Source organism: Atractosteus spatula, chromosome 5 (genome assembly GCF_055471065.1).
Source record: "Atractosteus spatula isolate fAtrSpa1 chromosome 5, fAtrSpa1.hap1, whole genome shotgun sequence".
Lineage (NCBI taxonomy): Eukaryota > Metazoa > Chordata > Actinopteri > Semionotiformes > Lepisosteidae > Atractosteus > Atractosteus spatula.
Genome location: NC_142710.1, coordinates 2,803,850 through 2,825,140, shown reverse-complemented (window position 1 = coordinate 2,825,140; position 21,291 = coordinate 2,803,850). Strand labels below are relative to the sequence as shown.

The following is a 21,291-nucleotide window of genomic DNA, read 5'->3' as shown; positions in this document are numbered from 1 at the left end:
GCTTTTCTTTTTCGGTATAAAATATAGAAATATAATAAATATATCACGGAGACATTCTCATCTTTTCTCCTTAGAGCGCCAGTGAAGGAAGCACTAAGTACTGCACACCGAAATTGTTTCTACAGCATCTCGCGAGCTCAGCCTCACCATCTACCTCATTATGATTTCTTCTTTATTTATTGCACATCTCCAGTCATTGTTTACATGTCTGCATCGTTTACATTCGAACTGTTTACTTGTTTACTTGTACACTGTCTACTGTCTGTTTATATATTGTCTTGATGCACTGTCTGCACTTTGTGTTTTTACACCTGTTTCAACAATCGAGAGACTTTCTGTAAGTAAGAATTCCGTTGGACCAGTACTGTACCTGTACCGGTTACATATGGCGATAAAGCGCCAACAGGCAGTAGGAGTTGATGTAAAGAGCATTGAACTGACGAGCACAAGAGCTCGACTCGTGCAGCAGGCAGAAGAAGGTCCCGCCGTCCTCCTCACATTTGACGTGACCGCCCTGCAGACGACAGGCAGTGATGGTGCCGGTAAGAGTTGGAGAAGCAGCACACGGTGACGCCGAGGAGGAGGGCGCAGCGGAAACGTCTCCTGACAGGAAACAGAGCTCCCGCTCCACAGCCGACAAGTGCTCCTCTTTAGTATAGGGGTGAGTATGCTAAGGAGGAGGAGGGCGCAGCGTGGGGGGTGAGCTCAGCTGGTAGAGCGTCCTCCTGCCTCCTCCAGGAGTGAGTTTATTCTTCGGATGAACAAACAACGAATAAAAATCCGAATAAAATATTTGGATGAACTTTTAAACACACGTTGTTTTTTTAAAACTAAAGTGTGGTGGTTAAGAAGTGACCCGTCTCCCCGTCGGGGAATCAAACCCCGATGTCTCGCGTGACAGACGAAGACACTCACCACTATACTAACGAGGAGCGCACGTCTGTTGCTGGTCGTGAGCTCTGTTTCCTGTTTTCTTCTTCTCAGGGTTGATGTTTCCAGTTCAGCCTGCTAATATGATTCTTCACAGAAATGTGAATGAAAATGTGGAGAGATGTTATACATATTTCCTTTTTCCGACTAATCTAACTGCTACTCAAAAGGTGAAACCAGTCAACTCTTAAAAGGTTTTTAAAAATCTGCCTGAATGTGCTTTTGTTTAAAAATCTTTCTGTATTTATTATAACAATCGCTGACAAAAATATTACAATGAACTTTTGAAAACAATTAAACTAAAAGGATGAAACCAAGCGCTCTTGGTTACTTATTGAGTGTTCATGAGCGTCAATAAACAACTGAAAGCAGGTGAATTCACAGTGTGCTTTCACTTGTCCCAAGCTCAGTTAAATTAACTTTCCAGCGTTAGAAACCTCATTTCTGAACGTTGTTTGCCTGCTGTACGTTTCAAAGTTTTGTGGTCATCAGTTTAATGCGCTTTATATGACTTCGCGTGGTGTTCTGGTCTCTTGTCCGGTGAGTTATGAAGATGAGATCTCTTTTCTTCAGCCCGGCGTTTTAATCTTTTGGGGGAATATGGTCTGAGTTACAACTAATCACCCAGCCTCGTTAGCGCAGTAGGTAGCGGGTCAGTCTCTTTTACTCTTCTGACACAGGCGGCTCCTGTTCGCTCATACACTCGTGTTCTTGCCTACCTCGTGGAATGCGTGACCTTTCCAAGGGTGAAAAGCACGGCCGCATTGCTCGATCTCCGGGCTGTTTTTGTCCTTGTGAGTTTAACACAGAAGCACGTCTGAGAGCAACAGATCACACAAGGTGTTAAAGGAGGCAGGTTAGCTCAGTTGGTTAGAGCGTGGTGCTAATAATGCTAAGGTCGTGGGTTTGATCCCCTTATGGGCCACTGTTTCACCTTTTATAAAACAGACACCTCTCTTTCTCAATTCACAGATGCAGAATTATACATCCTGCGTTGTTATTGAGAAGTTAAAAAATCAAAAAAATCTAAGACAGGCTTGTCACAAAGACGTGTAAATCTTCTTTAGAGACTGTGAGAAAGTCCTGAGCAGGTGTGCTAGGCTGTGAAAGAGCATGTTTAATGTAGACAGAACCCGGTCATCACTTCAACTTGAACTTGAACTTTATTGCCATATGTAACCGGTACTGGTACAATGGAATTCTTACTTACAGAAAGTCTCTCGATTGTAAAACAAGTGTAAAAAACAAAACAAAGTGCAAACAGTGCATCAAGACAATATACAAACAAACAGTAGACAATGTACAAGTAAACATGTCGACAGTTTGAATGTAAACAATACAGACGTGTAAACAATGACTGGAGATGTGCAATAAATAAGAAATCATAATGAGGTAGATGGTGATGGTGTAGGTGTGATCCGAGGGGGATGGCTAAATGTGTTCGCCAATCTCACTGCTTGTGGATAGAAGCTATTGAAGAATCTAGTGGTAAGTGTCCGTTATCTCTTATATCTCTTGCCTGAGGGCAGTGGGGTGAAGAGCTCATGCCCGGGGTGCTGACTGTCCTCTGTGATGGCCAGAATTCTACCACGGCAGCGGTCCTCATAGAGCTGTTTAATCTCGGTGAGACCGCTGCCGATGATCTTCTGGGCCATATTGACCATTCTCTGCAGTGCCTTTCTTTCTCGCGAAGAGGTGTTGCCATACCACACGGTGATCCCGTTGGTGAGGATGCTCTCGATGGTGCAGCGGTAGAAGTTCACCAACACATGTATTGGCATCCCCCATCGCTTGAGGCACCTCAAGAAATAAAGGCGCTGCTGAGCCTTCTTCATGATAGAGTCAGTGTTCACAGTCCAGGTTAGATCTTTAGAGATGTGAATTCCCAAAAACCTAAAGCTGGTGACTGTTTCCACTTCCGTTCCATCAATACTGAGTGGGCTGTGAGTGTGTGGCCTGTGTCTCCGAAAGTCCACTATTAGCTCTTTCGTTTTCTTTACGTTCAAGTCCAGGTTCTTGCTATGACACCACCTAAGCAGCTGTACGACTTCATCCCTGTAAGTGGACTCGTCATCATCACCGATCAGTCCTATTATAGTGGTGTCATCTGCAAACTTAATGATGCGGTTGTTGCTGTGTCTTGCTGTGCAGTCGTGAGTGAACAGGGAGTACAACCTTGGACTCAGACAGCAGCCTTGTGGGGTTCCAGTGCTCGGGGTGAGTGGTGTTGATGTTTTATTGCCTATCCGCACCACCTGTGGTCTCTCGATAAGAAAGTCCAGCAGCCAGTTGCAGACAGAGTTTCACAGACCTAGTCCCCTGAGCTTTGTCACCAGTTGACTGGGTATGATGGAATTGAATGCTGAACTGTAGTCCACAAACAGCATTCTCACATACGAGTTCTTAGTGTCCAGGTGTTCCAAGGCTGTATGCAGAGCCAGGGAGACAGCATCATCAACTGATCTGTTGTTCTGGTAGGCGAACTGCAAGGGGTCCAGGGACTCTGTGATGGAGGAGTTGATGTGTGACAACACCAGCTTCTCCAGGCATTTCATCACCACAGATGTTAATGCTACTGGTCGGTAATCATTCAGGCATGTCACTTTTGCCTTTTTGGGGAGTGGAACAATAGTGTTTTTTTAAAGCAGGTGGGGACCATGGACTGTGACAGGGAGGAGTTAAAGATGTCCGTAAACACTGTGGTCAGCTGGGCTGCACATGTCCTCAGGACGCGAGGTGGTATCCCATCAGGCCCTGCAGCCTTACGGATTTTCACTCTGCTCAGAGTCTTCTGCACGTCCTGCTCTGAGAGTTTCAGAACAAACTCGCCCTGCACACTTGGGGTCTTCTCAGCATTGCCCGTGTTCAGAGCATCAAAGCGGGCATAGAAATGGTTCAGCTCGTCAGGCAGGGATGTGTTGTTTGTGTCAATCTCCTGGCTGCAGCCCTTGTAGCCTGTGATTGACTGTAATCCCTGCCACAGCCTCCGGGTGTCAGCGCACTGCGTTTCAAGCCGCACTCTGTAGCTCCGTTTGGCGCGTTTTATGGCTTCCTCTAATTCATACCGTGATTTCCTGTACAGCTCTTTGTCCCCCGATTTGAATGCGGTGGATCTATCTTTTATTTTATTGCGAATTGCATTGTTGAACCACGGGTTCTGATTGGGAAATGACCTAATTTTCATTTCTGGTACACAAATGTCGGTGCAGTATTTAATATAGCTGGTGACCGCGTCCGTATACTCATTTAAATCTGTGTCGGGAGCTCTGAATGCGTCTCAGTCTGTACTATCAAAGCAGTCTATTAACCTGCTTTCCGCCTCCTCAGACCAACAACGCACTGACCTGTTCGCAATGGGGGAGGTCTTCAGCTTCTGTTTGTACTCAGGAAGCAACAGGAGAGCGATGTGGTCCGACTTACCGAAACTCGGTTAAGGAAGCGCTTTGTATGCTCCTTTTATTGTTGTGTAGCAGTGGTCCAAAATATTGCCTCCTCTTGTCGGTACAGTGACATGCTGGATGTAATCACTGAGCGCGGTGTAGTAGTGCCGAGTGATCACTGTGTTGAAGTTAAAGTCTAAAGTGCTCGTGGAGCGTTAGATGTTGGTGAAACAATTATCTTCATTTAACCTGTTTTTCTACTGTTTATCATCTTTAAATCCACTTAATATGGAATATTAAGATGAAAGTTTGTAACTATAAGGAATTGTTTGCAGCTGAAAATATTATGATATTTGCAATATTATCATATTGTGTATAGCCGGCAGTGGCGGCTAAAAATGAGGAAAATACACAGCAGTATTTCACCTTCTTCTTAAACATTTTTTTGCTTATAAAACCCAGCGCATCTAAGACAGATTTGAATGCCGGAGTCTCGCTGTATTTCTAATCGCAGTGTGATACTCGAGGACCGTAGTGGGGTCCTGGTGGCTGATGGGATCGGCTGGCAGAGGAGTTACCAGTTAGGATGGCCGAGCGCTCTAAGGTGTTGCATTCAGGTCGTAGTCTTCCCTGGAGGCGTGGGTTTGAATCCCACTCCTGACACACAGCTTTTCTTTATCGATTATAGAAATAGCTAATTAATCGGGCAAAGAGCAGGTTCGAGTGGAAATGATGCGGGAACGAGTTCTGGAGAAGGTAAGGCTGTGTGTGTAGTCGTGGCTGAGTGGTTAAGGTGATGGAGTAGAAATCTATGGTGGTCTCACTGTGCTGTTCAAAACCTGCTAACTACGTGATGCTTTATGGTAAATTCAAATAATGTCTCTGTTAACATTTAAATTCCTATCTGACTGGGTTGCATGTCTGTCGTATCATTTTATCTGACAGGGAATCTCTCTGTGTCACAGTTCTCGTCATTCGTGATCCTGCGCTTGAACTCGACCGGTTGCTGATAACGTCGGCTGACAGGTCTACTTCAGGGGAGATCTGTGGGTACAGAGAGGTGCCTCAGTATTTTCTTTGAGAGGAATAAGGCGTCACTCAGAACGCGCGTCATTTCTCATCTCACAGCGCCGGTAGCACAGCGCTGATTCACTGACCAAAGACCATCGCTAGGTGGCGCTCGTAGAGTGTTAGATAGTGATACTGACTCGTGAACAGCACCCCCTATCCCCATGTACTGTCTGTCTAATAGTGCCGACAAAATCATATAAAAATAAAGAAAAATTTCACAACCCAAAGCAATGCTGTGAAAGGTGAGGGGGCCTCCTAGTGTGTAAAACACTTGGTTAGAGCATTGTGGGTGTTGTGCTTAAAAACCTATTGAGTCATGAATAAGACCCCCCTATTCCAGTAAATTACCTGTAGTGCTACCTTAAAAAACTTAAAAAAGAATAAAGTTTCACAAACCAAAGCAAGGATGTGAAAGGTCAGGGGGCCTGCCTAGTGTGTAAAACTCTTGGTTAGAGCATTGTGGGTGCTGTAGTTTAAATGCTATTGCCTCGTGAACAGCACCCCCCTATCCCAGTGCACAGTGCTACATTCCTTAAAACCACCACCAGAGATTCACAACGCAAAGCTGTGTCAGTCTTCTGTGTAAAAAAATCGGTTTGAACATCATGGGTGCTGTTTTTAAAAAGCTGTTGAGTAAAGAATGGGAATTTTCCTGCTGTCAGCAGTATTGTGAATATAGTTGACCCCTACTTGAATGAAAACAGGACATAGAGAAAGGGTTTCAGAAATCAAACAAAGCTTTATTCCCGTGTTTACAGTCTGGGTAACTGGAGACTGTGCTGTTCTGTTTCCTATGGTCAGATACGGGTTTTTCGCAGTAAACTCCAGTGAGCAGTATTTCTCGCATTGTGAACGTCTGTATGTACACAGCTGTCCCCCAGTGTTCCAGATGGTGCGTAATTGCGCATCAATCAAAACGCTGAGTGTCAGAAAAAAATAATGAGCTCACTGATGCATTTATGTAGAGGTTGTGATACTTTTCACAAGTCGTGAAAGTTGTGTTTAGTGTACCATTTCATCTGGTAGGGGATCCCTCTGTGTCACTCCTGACACACAGCTTTCCTCATGTTGCCGTGTCAGAGCACATCTGATCGACTGGTCTTCTCTCTTGCGGGGTGACGGGACTGTTCCTCAGAGAGACGCTCCCACCTGCGTCTGTTCTTCATCAAGAGCAGAAACAACAGAAACAGACTACAAACTGCAATTAACTACTTTCTGTTTTCCCAAACCGACTACTGTAACCCTCCACTCGCTGGGGTATCTAAATCCACAGTGAACAAACTCCAGTATGTCCAAAACTCAGCAGCCAGAATCCTGACCAGGTCTAATGCAAGTGATCACATTACTCCCGTCCTGGAGTCCTTGCACTGGTTTCCTGTCCAATTCCGTGTGGACTTTAAGATCCTTATGCTCACCTGTAAGACTCTGCATGGCTTGGCACAAATTGCAGTTTGTAGTCCGTAAACGGTACCAAAGCATTCGGTCCAAGTCTAACAGACTATGGAACAGCTTCTACCTCCAGACAATAAGACTGCTAAATAGCCAACCTGTAGCTCCTTAGCAAATCACCTGTAATGGCTACATGGACACACAATTCTCACTATATTCAGCATAACTGCACTACATGTATATACTGTATACACCATGGACACATAACAGCTCTACTCACATTGAGTTTTATTCAATTTCAAAATGTAACCTCAATTTTGTGATTTTTGTGTTTTTGTGAATTTTTGTGATTCTTGTAATTTTTGTGAGCTTGCAGAAAAAGACATTTCATTGCCAGTAACTACTGCTGCACGCCGTATTGTTGTGCATTTGATAAATAAACTTTGATTGGATTTGATTTGACCTCAAAGTGGATTAAAAACTCAAGTTCATAACAAGAGTCTACCAGGAGTGGGGATTGAACCCATGTAGACATTTATTGTTGTGGTCATTCTATAAAGTGCTTTGAGAAGCCACTTTTAAAGGCACTATATAAAATACAAATTATTAACATACACAGTCAAGTTGTTCACTCATCACAGAGCTCTTAAAAGGAGACACCCCAGATGGGACTTGAACCCACAATCCCTGGCTTAGGAGGCCAGTGCCTTATCCATTAGGCCACTGGGGCTCATGCTTCACAATGGATTCATTCAGGTCAAATGACAATTAATGTGTTTCTGCTTCATCAATAATTCTTGTGATATTACAGATTTTATTCAGTAATAAATTTTCTGTGACCCGAGATGGACTGGTGTCCAGTTCCGGTGTTGCAGGTGTCACCTTGTTGTTGCTTCATCGCCCATTCCTGTGGAATTACAGATTTTAATTAGATGTTTTGTGAGATGTAACTGTGTGTGATTTTTGAAATGCAATTAATGATCGACAGTGACTGATGATCCGTTCCCGACACCCGAAGAAGGCTCCGCAGCCAAAACGTTGTGTCTTCTCTTCTCTTTTCAGCAGGAATAAATGTTTACTTGTTCCCGTGATGCGTGATTATTGTTCCTGAAAACATCATTAACTGTGAGAGTTTTGATCACTGTGTGTGAAAGAAAAGAAGAGCTCTTTCAGGTCCAATTCTGGATCGGAACCCCAGGCGAACTGAACCGACTGCTTCGGATTGGGACAGAGCCGGAAGCTGTGGGTCGTTAGAACCGAGGGCGGGACTTCTATGATGAACAGAAGAAAACCAAACCCACCGATCTTTCCACCAATTCAAGAGTGAGGGACGTTCACTTATATACAAACAGCAGATCAACAACGTCAGAATCCTATATTAGTGTGTCCTGCATATTAAGTTACTAATTAAAAAAATAATGTCCAATAATAAAGAATAAAATGAGTTTATTTTTGAGTCAGATCTAGACTCAAGCAGGCGTCATGTTCTGGATTGCTGTTTCAGCTCTAACCGGAGACTGGACTTTGTCTCATTTTCAATCACACATGAAATACTTTCACACACGAAGGGAAAAAAGCCTGTGTGAGAAGTGTGGTTCGACCCCGTGCCTCTAGTGAAGACCATCATTGGGATTAAAGACAAGCTTGTGCCCCGGTGCTCTTTTTAGAGGTGCTCCTTCCCGCACAGATTGCCGATTGTTTAACATTTCACCATGAACGGGGCTCAAACTCTTGTAATTACTCACCTGTAAGAAGAGAAGTCATGTCATTGGACACATGTCTAAGTAATCAATTCATAGAATTAACGTAGATTAACAAACTAACAGAGTTGTTTCTTCTTCGGATGAATAAACAACGAATAAAAATCAGAATAAAATGTTCGGATGAACTTTTAAACACACGTTATTTTTTTAAAACTGAAGTGAGGTGGTTAAAAAGTAACCCATCTCCCCATTGGGGAACCAAACCCCAGTCTCCTGCGTGACACCACTATACTAACAAGGAGCACGTGTCTGTTGTTGGTCATGACCTCTGTTTACAGTTCAGCCTGGTAATATGATTTTTCACAGAAATGAGAATGAAAATGTGGAGAGATGTTATACGAATTTCCTTTTTCCGACTAATCTAACTGCTACTCCAAAGGTGAAACCTGTCAACTCTGGTCTCTTGAACACCACACCAGCGTGGTGTTCTGGTCTCTTGTCCGGTGAGTTATGAAAATGAGATCTTCCCTTTTCTTCAGCCCGGCCTTTTAATCTTTTGGGGGAATATGGTCTGAGTTACAGCTAACCATCTAGCCTTGTTAGCGCAGTAGGTAGCGCATCAGTCTCATACTCTGAAGGTTGTGAGTTTGATCCCCACACGGGGCAGGGATATAGTCCCTTTTACTCTTCTGACACAGGCGGCTCCTACACGAATGTTCTTGCCTACCTCGTGGAATGCGTGACCTTTCCAAGGGGGAAAAGCACAGCCCAGTGCTCGATCGGAGTCTCCGGGCTGTTTTTGTCCTTGTGCGTTTAAAACAGAAGCACGTCTGACAGCAACAAATCAGAAAAGTTGCAGCAGGAGGCTGTTTAGCTCAGTTTGTTAGAGTGTGGTGCTAATAACACTAGGATCGTGGGTTTGATCCCTGTACGGGCCACTGTCTAACCTTCTATAAAACAGACACCTCTCTTTCTCAATTCACAGATGCAGAATTATACATCCTGCGTTGTTAATGATAAGTTAAAAAATCAAAAAAATCTAAGACAGGCTTGTCACAATGACGTGTAAATCTTCTTAAGAGACTGTGAAAAAGTCCTGAGCAGGTGGGCCAGGCTGTGAAAGAGCATGTTTAATGTAGACAGAGCCCGGTCATCACTGAGCGAGGTGTATATAATATGGTCACAGTCACACGGAAATAATGTTCATATATTTAATGTTCATTTCAACATGAGCTGGAGCACAGCCACCATCCAGCCTTATTAGTGCAGTAGGTAGTGCGTCAGTCTCATAATCTGAAGGTCGTGAGTTTGATTCTCACACGGGGCAGGGATCAGTGCCGTTTTGGGCTCTTCACAGATAGGGCATGAGACGTTCACTTTCACAAGTGTGTGTTCTTCACTTCCACGCCGAATACGAGGTGATAAGTCCGCGATAAACAAGATTCGATTCCTCGCTATTATGCTCGGTGTCCACTCGCACATTTTTAAAATAATGATACATGAGAGCAGCAGATAAATTCTGAGTGGTGAAGGTGTCTCCACGACCGGATGTTGTAAACCAGCAGTCAGCCCGTCAGCTACAGCACCTGGCTATAACCTCATGACACTCGCTCTGCTGTGCTACTGAGGAGGGCTGGATATCTCTTGCTACAATAGAAAAAAAGACGGGTTCGTCCGGGATTTGAACCCCAGACCTCTCGCACCCAAAGCGAGAATCATTTAATCAATTAATAGTAAATTAAACACGAAGAGAGCAGGTTGGAGTGTAAATGATGCGGGAACGAGCCCGTCTTAGATACCCATCTCACCTTTGGGAGGTAGTATTCACTACCAGTTTATGGGCGTCTTTACACATCCGAGAGCCAGTGAAAACACCATTTCCTCTCACATGGCCCGTGCTCTGTCGAAAGGACTTCTTAACGCGTTTTAAAACTCAAAACCAAAGCTGAAATAATCGTTTCCAAACGTGTTAGTAGCGTCTGTGGGGGAGCAGTAGCGGTACCACAGCTGGGAACACGTTCCTGAAGATAATCGAAATGAAAGCCAAATCCTGAACAATCAGCCCCGAGAGGAAACGTCTCCTGACAGGAAACAGAGCTCCCGCTCCTCATTAGTATAGGGGTGAGTCTCCCCGCCTGTCCCACGGGAGAACCATTTTAGAAGTTCATCCGAAGACGAAACAATTCCATTATTTTCTGCAATTTCCACCAATGAAGAGAAGTGGAAGTAATTTTGATTTATTCATAGGTCGTCTTTTCATCATGATGTGTATTTCTGCATCAGTAGACTAGAAGTAGTGGGTGTTTGAGAATGAGACTCACTGGCCTGTACAGGGATCGAACCCACGACCTTGGCGTTATTAACACCACACTCTAAACAGCTGAGCTAACCGGCCTCGTAAGTCAGCTATCTACCGCTGAGTTTTCCTACCTTTTGCTTTCTTAGTGAATCCGCTGGTGGTGATCGATATATAGAGAGAGAAATAGCAAATTAATCACGCAGAGAAATGTTGGGTTGGAAATGATGCGGGAACGAGCCTGGGTCAGTTCACGAGGAGTTGGGGATGTGTGTGTAGTCGTGGCCGAGTGGTTAAGGTGATGCACTAGAAATCCATTGGGGTCTCCCCATGCATGTTTGAATCCTGTTGACTACGTGTGTCTGTTTTTCCCTAATGTTAGATTCAAATAACATCAATTAACATTTGCATTCCTATCAGACTGGGCTGCACGTCTGTCCTATCTTTCTATCTGACAGGGAGTGTCTCTGTGTCACAGTTCTCGTCATTCGTGATCCTGCGCTTGAACTCGACCGGTTGCTGATCATGTCGGCTGACAGAGAGGCGCCTCAGGAACGGTCATTCAAATCTCCATCTCCAACTAAACCCCATTCCTCTCTCCCTTTCAGCATCATCGCCACAAGACTCAACTGGACCAGGGCTCCCCAGTACCCGGGCTGGGGACCCCCTCTCTGCTCCCGAGCCCAGCAGGCAATTGGGGGCAACTCAGTCCTGCTACAGGAGACCTCCCTCCAGGACAGGCAGGCTGCAGCTAGACCTAGTGCTGGGGGACCACTAGGGGGCGCTCTGGCCAACACCCCACACTGCAACAGGGCACTGGAGGACATGAGCTGCAGCCCCCTTCACCTAAAAAACCACCCTGTGGCTCAAGACACTGCGCACTGTCACACTCAAGAGACAGGACGGGACACCAGGTAACACTTGACCTTTGTTTATTTCCAACAATTAAATCAGCTGGGAACACAATCACATCAGGATTTAGAGTACAGGAGGAAAGCAAAGAGGCACACAGAACCAGTTTAATTACTTTCTAACTGCTCATTTTAAACCCCTTTGTTCCAATAAAATTATTTTCCTCCATAAAAGAGAAACTGATCGTGACTCCTCGACGTCTGTAGGCCCCTATGAGAAATCTGGTTAGTGGATTGTTTAACAATTTGAAATGATTCTTTCCGACGCCATTCTAAATGGATTTGAAAGATGTAATTGTGTGTCATTATTGAAATCTAGTTCACGATCAACAGTGACTCATGATGTTGGTTTCTGAAAATATTAGACTGTGACAGCTCCCCCTGAAAGTTTTGTACGCTGCCTGTGAAAGAATAGAACAGCTCTTTCAGGTCCGAGTCCGGCTCGGAACCCCAGGCGAACTGAACCGACTGCTTCGGATCGGGACAGAGCCGGAGGCGGGACTTCTGTGGTGAACAGAAGAAAACCAAACCCACCGATCTTTCAATAGTGAGGGACGTTCACTTATATAAAAACAGCAGATCGACAAAGTCAGAATCCTACATTAGTGTGTCCTGCATATTAAGTTATATTAAGTTACTAATTAAAAAAAATAATGTCCAATAATAAAGGGGGGTGAGCTCAGCTGGTAGAGCGTCCTTCTGCCTCCTCCAGGAGTGAGTTTAGAGCTCTGTGTGCCGACAGGTCTCCTGTATCCACATTCGCTCCTTGCGGAGAGAGTGCTGTGCGATTGTTTAGCGTTCAACAGCCGCTCCTCCTGCTCATCTTCTCTTCGCATGAAGCGTGGCTCCGGCGTTCTCTGCTGAAATCTCATCTCCGCAGATCGGGAGTCGGAGGGCCAAGCGAGCCGCAGACGTGTCGGTGGCTGACGAGGGCTCGCTACTGAGGCAGGGAGGCCACTTCAGCCAGAAGGACTTGTGCGAGGTGAGAACCCAAAGACGGACTCCCAACAGAATCAAGGAGAAAAAGTATTGGTGAGATCAAAAGGCGGATTCAATATCCAGCAGGGAGCATCGCTAGATTAGGGAACAGACGCTTGAAATCCCTGAGTGGCTCGTTTTCAAGAGCAGTGCCACGTTTGGCCTTGTTAGTGCAGTAGGTAGCGTGTCAGTCTCATAATCTGAAGGTCGTGAGTTTGATCCTCACACGGGGCAGGACTGTGGTCTCTTTAGCTCTTCTGACAAGGGCAGCTCCTGTTCGCTCATACACTCGTGTTCTTACCTCCCTCGTGGAATGCGTGACCTTTCCAAGGGAGAAAAGCACAGCCGCATTAGCCGATCGGAGTCTCCAGGCTGTTTTTGTCCTTGTGCGTTTAGCACAGAAGCACGTCTGACAGCAACAGATCACACAGCTCATTAAGACTGGCCACATGTGTGCAGTATGTGCAGCAGTTTTTTCTCGAGTTTTGTGTTTTTTGTCATTTATTTGCTGCTAAATTTCGGTATAAAGTCAAATCAAACCGTCATTTTTCTACATGAAATGTATTCAGTTGCACAGTAAACAGAGACATCTATATCTACTGTACATGATTACAAGCACCTTGTGGCTCGTTGGTCTAGGGACATGATTCTTGCTTAGGGTGTTCAAATCCCAAAGCCAAAAAAAGGATCATACCCCTAGACCAACGAGCCATACAAAATCTTTCACCTCAAGTTTCACAGGTGTTCTTCACGCACAGAGACCGGAGACAGACCACTGCAGTGAGTGCAGTTGGTTCGACTGACCAACGAGCCTACCCTTCCCCTCTTTCCTGCCAAATCTGTCGCAGATGCGTTTGGTTTTTATGAGCCATCTGATGGGTGAAGTTCAGAAAAGGCAATTCAAGTTTAATTTATCTAAACCCGCGGGAACTTCTGAGACTCTACAGCTCTTGAAAGGAAACAGTGGGGCTGTTTCGCTACCTTTTGTGTTTGCTTAGTGAATCCGCTGGTGATTATCGGTATAGAGAGATAGAAATCTCAAAACTGAGCACGAAGAGAGCGGGTTGGAATGGAAATAACGCGGGAACGAGCCCGTGTCAGTTCGGGAGAAGGCGGGGTTGTGCGGGTAGTCGTGGCCGAGTGGTTAAGGTGGTAGAGAGGTGCCTCAGTAATGGCCTGGAGAGGAACAAGGCGCCCCTCAGAACGCTCGTCATTTCTCATCACACAGCGCCGGTAGTGCAGCGCTGATTCACAGACCAAAGACCATCGCTATGTGGTGCTTGTGGAGGGGTAGATGTTGGTGAAAAGATTATCTTCATTTAATCTGTTTTCCTACTGTTTATCATCTTTAAATCCACTTAATATGGAATATTAAGATAAAATGTTGTAACTATAAGGAACAAGTAATTGGTTTATTCCGTGCTAAAAAAAGGAAGAAAGAAAACACAACGTTTCAGCCGTGGAGCCTTCTTCAGGTGTGAATATATAAGGAATCGTTATATAGGAATTGTTTGCCTTGTACTTTGGAAACTATTAGGAATTGTTTGCAGCTGAAAATATTATGATATTTGCAATATTATCATATTGTGTATAGCCAGCAGTGGTGGCTAAAAATGAGTAAAATACACAGCAGTATTTCATCTTCTTCATAACCATTTTTTTGCTTATCAAACCCAGCGCATCTGCGACAGATTTGAATGCCGGAGTCTCACTGTATTTCTAACACCAGTGTGATACTCGAGGAACGTAGTGGGGTCGCGGTGCCTCATGGGACCGGCTGGGAAAGACAGCAGCAGTTAGGATGGCCGAGCGGTCTAAGGTGTTGCATTCAGGTCACAATCTCCCCTGGAGATGTGGGTTCGAATTCCACTCCTGACACTCACAGCTTTCTTATCGGTATAAAATATAGAAATATAATAAATATATCACAGATATTTTCTCATCTTTTCTCCTTAGAGCGCCAGTGAAGGAAACACTAAGTACTGCACACCGAAAATGTTTCTACAGCATCTTGCGAGCTCAGCCCTGAGCACGAACTGCAGGAGCTGTGAATCAGAACATTTCAATTCATCTGATCAGTAAATTAATATGCAGGACCCGTTAATATAGGGTCTCTCCTGTTCGCACAGTATATAACTGAACGTCCCTCGCAATTTGAAAGAGACCGGATAAGGACACGGAGCTACTAACGCGATTCTCATTGCAAATAGTCCCGAGACAAGCGAGTCCAGGGGCTGCGGGTTTGGAGGTGAACGTGTCTCGTATTCTAAAGGCTTCTGCTTCTACTGATGAATGATAGAGCTTTGTGAGGAGATCCTTCAGACGATCAGGCGAACACGTCGCTTTTTCGGTCTCGTGTAGAAGCTACAGTTGTGTCAGCAGTGCGCTAAATGTAAGTGCATCTGTAGCGCTTCATTTCAGAGTGTTTTTTCTTTAGCGCACCGTTACAAGCGCCCACACAACTTATTCTCTGAACCCCCCAATTGCTCCACAACCGGTGGAAACCCCGTTTTCCCCCGAGAGACACCAGTGCACGGTCCCATCACACTCAAGAACACAACAAATATCTTCAGTGAAGACCCGGAAGTGCCAGAACACATTGAAGACTTGCACTGTATTTAAATACGAATTTCCTTCATTTCAGCTCTCTTCAGTCCACGCGATAGCCGTGCGAGTGGCGAACACAGTTGGCCATGCCCCTCGGACCACACCTCCACCATCTACCTCATTGTAATTTTATTTATTGGTCAAGCGTTCAACAGCCGCGCCTCCTGTTCATCTTCTCTCCGCATGAAGCGCGGCTCCGGCGCTCTCTGCTGAAATCTCATCTCCGCAGATGGGGAGTCGGAGGGCCAAGCGAGTCGCAGACATGTCGAGGCTGGCGAGGGCTCGCTGCTGAGGCAGGGAGGCCACTTCAGCCAGAAGTACTTGAAGTGGCTCAATATCTAGCAGGGAGCATCGCCAGATTAGGGAACAGACGCTTGAAATCTCTTATTTCAATATCGATAATGATAGGGATACTGATAGGGATAGGGATTTCAATATTCAAATCCCTTTATTCAGTAATAAATTTACTGTGACCCGAGATGTACCGGTGTCCAGTTCCGGTGTTGAAGGTGTCACCTTGTTGTTGCTTTATCGCCCATTCCTGTGGAATTACAGATTTTAATGAGATATTTTGTGAGATTATGTATGATTTTTGAAATGCAATTAATAATTGACAGCGATTGATGATCCGTTCCCGACACCCGAAGAAGGCTCCACAGCTGAAACATTGTGTCTTTTCTTCTCTAGTCAGCAGGAATAAATGTTTACTTGTTCCCGTGATGCGTGATTATTGTTCCTGAAAACATCATTAACTGTGAAAATTCCCCCTGAGAGTTTTGATCACTGCGTGTGAAAGAAAAGAAAAGCTCTTTCAGGTCCGAGTCCGGATCGGAACCCCAGGCGAACTGAACCAACTGCTTCGGATCGGGACAAAGACTGAGGCGGCGGGTCGTCAGAACCAAGGGCGGGACTTCTGTGGTAAACAGAAGAAAACCAAACCCACCGATCTTTCCATCAATTAAATAGTGAGGGACGTTCACTTATATACAAACAGCAGATCGACAACGTCAGAATCCTACATTAGTGTGTCCTGCATATTAAGTTATTAATTAAAAAATTAATGTCCAATAATAAAGAATGAAATGAGTTTATTTTTGAGTCAGATCTAGACTCAAGCAGGAGTCATGTTCTGGATTGCTGTTTCAGCTCTAACCGGAGACTGGAGTTTGTTTCATTTTCAATCACACATAAAACACTTTCACACAAGGGGAAGCAAGCGCGTGTGAGAAGTGTGGTTCGATCCCATGCCTCTAGTGAAGACCGTCAATGGGATTAAAGACGAGCTTGTGCCCTGGTGCTCTTTTCAGAGGGGCTCCTTCCTGCACAGATTGCCGATTATTTAGCATTTCACCATGAATGGGGCTCAAACTCTTGCAATTACTCACCCGTAAGAAGAGAAGTCATGTTATTGGACACGTGTCTAAGTAATCAATTCATAGAATTAATGTAAATTAACAATTAACGGAGTTAAAACGTTGGTTTTTTTTTTAAACTGAAGTGAGGTAGTTAAAAAGTTATCTGTCTCCCCATTGGGAATGAACCCCAGTCACCTGTATGACAGGGAGGGATACTCACCACTATACTAACAAGGAGCACGGGTTTGTTGTTGGTCGTTGGTCACTTACTGGTAACAGAAATGAGAATGAAAATGTGTATAGATGATGTACGAATTACCGTGTGCTTTCACTTGTCCCAAGCTCAGTTGAAAGAATTTCCAGCGTTAGAAACCTCATGAATAACAACTGATTCTACACGTGTTTGTAGTGTGTGAGGAGGAGCAGTAGCACAGACAGATGGAAAAGGAGATCTAGAAAAAGTGTTTTTAGCCGAGTTAAAAATGGACAAATTACTAATCAACATTTCTTCAAAAGTTTATCCCAAGAATTTCCAAAAATACAGAGAAAAGTACATTTTTCCTTCAGCAAGACCTAGACGGGATGTGGTTTTTGTTGTAAACAGAGCACAGAGCATAGTCTTGTCACAATGACGTGTAATTCTAGACACTCGAAGAAGGCTCCACGGTCGAAACATTGTGTTTGTTTTCTTCTCAGCAGAGAATAAACCTTTACTTGCTCCTTAATTAAGGAAAGTCTACCAGGACTGGGGATGAAACCCACGTGGTTTTTATGTCTCTTGGATCTTAAGTCCAACGCTTTTACCGCTTGGACTTCCTGCTCAATTACAGCACTAGAAATGTTCTGATTCAGGGCTTCTGCGGTTCCTGCTAATTACACACAAGTGGGAGACTCCCTCACTGAAGAGTCCCATCTCCTTGCAAGAGAGAAGACCAGTCAATCAGATGTACTCTAAAAAACCAACATGAGAAAATCGCAGTGTGTCAGGAGTCGTTTCATAAAAGCAGAAAATACGAACAGAGCTGGACGTATGTTCTTGTAATCATGGAATAAGACAGGATTTGAGGCCGGGATCTCTTGCAACCAAACAGCAAACTCAAACCAACGAGCCAGAGAGGTCGTGAGTGCATTGATTTCAAGTGTGTTTTTCACGAGTGTGCGATCGCGCAGAAGACTCGTGAGGGATTTAATGTGCACGGGAGGGAGCTGACCTTTAACACAGGAAGGGGGATTAGCTCAAATAGTAGAGCGCTCGCTTAGCATGCGAGAGATAGCGGGATGATGCCCGCATCCTACAGCTTTTGCGCTCTATGTACTAGAGAGGACAAACACTCTCGGGATGGAATGATGAAAGTGGGAGAGACTTTTCCCCCGTCACCCATGACACGACCCACACTCAGACTGCTTAGTTATAACTCACGCTTGCTTTTTACTCCATTTCTGAACGTTGTTTGCCAGATGTACGTTTCAAAGTTTTGTGGTCATCAGTTTAATGCGCTTTATTGACTTCGCGTGGTGTTCTGGTCTCTTTACCGGTGAGTTATGAAGATGAGATCTTCCCTTTTCTTCAGCACGGCGTTTTAATCTTTTGGGGGAATATGGTCTGTTACAACAGTCACACGAAAATAATGTTCATATATATAATGTTCATTTCGACATGAGCTGGCAAGCAGCCATCATCCAGCCTCGTTAGTGCAGCAGGTAGTGTGTCAGTCTCATGATCTGAAGGTTGTGAGTTTGATCCTCACACGGGGCAGGGATCAATCATGTTTTGGGCTCTTCACAGATGGGGCGTGAGACGTTCACTCACGCACGTGTGTTCTTCACTTCCACGCCGAATACGAGATGTTAAGTCAGCGATAAACACGGTTCGATTTCTCGCTATGATGCTTGGTGTCCACTCGCACGTTTTTAAAATAATGATATATGAGAGCATCAGATAAACTCCGAGTGGTGAAGGTGTCTCCACCATCGGATCTTGCAAACCAGCAGTCAGCCCATCAGCTGCAGCACCTGGCTATAACCTCACGACACTCGCTCTGCTGTGCTCCCGAGGAGGGCTGGATATGTCTTCCTACAATAGAAAATAAGACGGGTTCGTCCGGGATTTGAACCCGGGACCTCTCGCACCCAAAGCGAGAATCATTTAATCAATTAATAGTAAATGAATCACGAAGAGAGCAGGTTGGAGTGGAAATGATGCGGGAACGAGCCCGTGTTAGATACCCATCTCCACTTTGGGAGGTAGTATTCACTACCAGTTTATGGGCGTCTTTACACATCCGAGAGCCGGTGAAAATACCATTTCCTCTCACCTGGCCCGTGCTCTGTCGGAAGAACTTCTTAACGCGTTTTAAAACTCAAAACCGAAGCTGAAATAATCATTTCCGAACGTGTTAGTAGCGTCCGTGGGGAGCAGTACCACAGCTGGGAACACGTTTCTGAAGATAATCAAAATGAAAGCCAAATCCTGAAATATCAGCCCCGAGAGGAAACGTCTCCTAACAGGAAACATAGCTCCCGCTCCTCGTTAGTATAGGGGTGAGTATCCCCGCCTGTAACCCGGGAGATTCTTTTTAGAAGTTCATCCGAAGATTAAACAGTTCCGTTAATTTCTGCGATTTCCACCAATAAAGAGAAGTGGAAGTAATTTTGATTGATTCATGGGTCGTCTTTCCATAATGATGTGTATTTCTGTGTCAGTAGACTAGAAATAGTGGGTGTGTGAAAATGAGACTCACTGGCCTGTACGGGATCAAACCTGCAACCTTGGCGTTATTAGCACCATACCCTAACCAACTGAGCTAACCAGCCTTGTGAGAGAAGGTTCGTCCTCTGAGTTTTCCTACCTTTTGTTTCCTTAGTGGCTCCGCTGGTGATGATCGATATAGAGAGATAGAAATAGCAAATTAATCACGAAGAGAGATTTTGGGTTGGAAATGATGTGGGAACGAGCCCGTGTCAGTTCGGGAGAAGGTGAGGATGCGTGTGTAGTCGTGGCCGAGTGGTTAACGTGATGGACTAGAATAAATTCAAGTAACATCTCTGTTAACATTTAATTCCTATCAGACTGGGCTGCGCGTTTGTTGTATCATTTTATCTGACAGGGTGTCTCTCTGTGTCACAGTTCTCGTCATTCGCCTTTGGCGACACCTGGTGGCCACAGCGGTCAGTCCGCCACGTCGCCCGTGAACAGGCAGCGCGCGTATTCCAGCCTGGAAGACGCTCAGAGGGAAACCGGTTTCATTTCTGTCTCCTTTCTGATCCGCTCCGGGATGGAATGATGAAAGTGGGAGACACTTTTTCCCCGTCACCCACGACACGACCCACACTCAGACCGCTTAGTTATAATTCCCGCTTGCTTTTTACTCCATTTTTACTCTGGGTTTCTGTGTAGTCGTGGCCGAGTGGTTAAGGCGATGGACTAGAAATCCATTGGGGTCTCCCCGCGCAGGTTCGAGTCCTGCCGACTACGGGTTTGTTTTTCCTTTTGGTGAATCCAAATAACATGTCAATTAACATTTGCATTTCTATCAGACTGGGCTGCACGTCTGTAGTATCATTTTATCTGACAGGGAGTCTTTATTATGTGATAATACAAAGACATATCAAACTCACTTCTTATCTTCTGTGTATCTGACACGAGTAGACTAGAGGAGTAGGGAACTTTATTGCCATATGTACATGTACATTGGAATTCTTATTCTCACTGATCTCTCTGGACAACAACAATGGAGACAGTACATTACAAACAATAAATAGAACAGGAGCCATCAATATGTTGTGGGACAATAAGTATGTAGTAGTGACAAAAAAACATAGTAGACCATGAGTTAGAGCAGAGTGTGGACATGCATTGAGTCTGAAGCCCTGCAGTTAGCTGTTGAGGACGCGCACTGCAGTGGGATAGAAGCTGTTCTGGAGTCCAGTGGATCTTGTTTTAACAGTGCGGTACCGCTTGCCAGAACGCAGGGGGGAGAATTTGTTCCGGAATGGCTGGGATCCTAAAAGACGGATTGGGATTTATTGTGACATCTCGCTGTATTTCTAATACCAGTGTGATACTCGAGTAACGTAGTGGGTCGTGCATCTTTAGAGCTTCATCTCAGAGATTTTTTTCTTTAGCGCACCGTTACAAGCGCCCACACAACTTATTCTCTGAACCCCCCAATTGCTCCACAACCGGTGGAAACCCCGTTTTCCCCTGAGAGACACCAGTGCACGGTCCCATCACACTCAAGAACACAACAAATATCTTCAGTGAAGACCCGGAAGTGCCAGAACACATTGAAGACTTGCACTGTATTTAAATACGAATTTCCTTCAGTTCAGCTCTCTTCAGTCCCCGGGATAGCCGTGCGAGTGGCAAACACAGTTGGCCATGCCCCTCGGACCACACCTACACCATCTACCTCATTATGATTTCTTATTTATTTATTGCACATCTCCAGTCATTGTTTACATGTCTGCATCGTTTACATTCGAACTGTTTACTTGTTTACTTGTACACTGTCTACTGTCTGTTTATATATTGTCTTGATGCACTGTCTGCACTTTGTGTTTTTACACCTGTTTCAACAATCGAGAGACTTTCTGTAAGTAAGAATTCCGTTGGACCAGTACTGTACCTGTACCGGTTACATATGGCGATAAAGCGCCAACAGGCAGTAG

At 44.9% G+C, this 21,291-nt stretch overlaps 4 non-coding genes across 4 annotated transcripts; 3 read left to right on the top strand and 1 right to left on the bottom strand.

Moving 5' to 3' along the window:
• Positions 1-7,427: 7,427 nt before the first annotated feature.
• trnar-ccu (transfer RNA arginine (anticodon CCU)) lies at positions 7,428-7,500 on the bottom strand. The gene has a single exon. It is a non-coding gene; the product is annotated as a tRNA-Arg (tRNA).
• A 1,566-nt stretch (positions 7,501-9,066) lies between these two features.
• Positions 9,067-9,139, top strand: trnam-cau (transfer RNA methionine (anticodon CAU)). Its single transcript has one exon. It is a non-coding gene; the product is annotated as a tRNA-Met (tRNA).
• Positions 9,140-12,819: 3,680 nt separating this feature from the next.
• Positions 12,820-12,892, top strand: trnam-cau (transfer RNA methionine (anticodon CAU)). The gene has a single exon. It is a non-coding gene; the product is annotated as a tRNA-Met (tRNA).
• A 7,121-nt stretch (positions 12,893-20,013) lies between these two features.
• trnas-aga (transfer RNA serine (anticodon AGA)) lies at positions 20,014-20,095 on the top strand. The gene has a single exon. It is a non-coding gene; the product is annotated as a tRNA-Ser (tRNA).
• The last annotated feature ends 1,196 nt before the right edge of the window (positions 20,096-21,291 follow it).